The sequence below is a fragment of the Corvus brachyrhynchos genome, unplaced genomic scaffold (genome assembly GCF_000691975.1).
Source record: "Corvus brachyrhynchos isolate BGI_N302 unplaced genomic scaffold, ASM69197v1 scaffold158, whole genome shotgun sequence".
NCBI lineage: Eukaryota > Metazoa > Chordata > Aves > Passeriformes > Corvidae > Corvus > Corvus brachyrhynchos.
Genome location: NW_008239756.1, coordinates 519,036 through 519,467, shown reverse-complemented (window position 1 = coordinate 519,467; position 432 = coordinate 519,036). Strand labels below are relative to the sequence as shown.

General features: G+C 69.0%; 1 protein-coding gene across 1 annotated transcript in view; it reads left to right on the top strand.

Moving 5' to 3' along the window:
• Window positions 1-432, top strand: part of CTXN1 (cortexin 1) — a 27,715-nt gene that overhangs the window by 14,497 nt on the left and 12,786 nt on the right. The window lies entirely within an intron of this gene.

Genomic DNA, 432 nt, shown 5'->3' with positions numbered 1-432 from the left:
CGTGCCCGGCCCTTCCCTGGCTCTCTCCGAGGGGCCTGGAAGTGGCCGAGGGACAAACGCCTTGTGAGCAGGGGAGCTGCGGGTGGCCACAGGGCTCCCAAACCCGCGATGGGCCAGCGGGAGCATTTGTCCGAAGGGATTTGAGCCCAGGGGGGAGCAGCCCCTCCCCCTCCATGGAAATAAAGCCGCACCGTGCCAACCCCAGCCGGCTCCTGCTCCGCTCTGTGACGCGTCCTGGGGGGAACCGGCCCCTTCCGAATCCTGGCGGGCTGCCCCGTCCCTCTTGTGACAACGAGAGAGCTCCGAGCTGGAGGAGGAGGAGGCGAGGCGTCACTGCCCGGTGCACCAGGACAGGCGGACCCAGCCCGGCCTCCTCCCGTCCCCCCACGGTCCGACACAAATCCCCCATCTCACGCACGGAGCTGTTCCAGG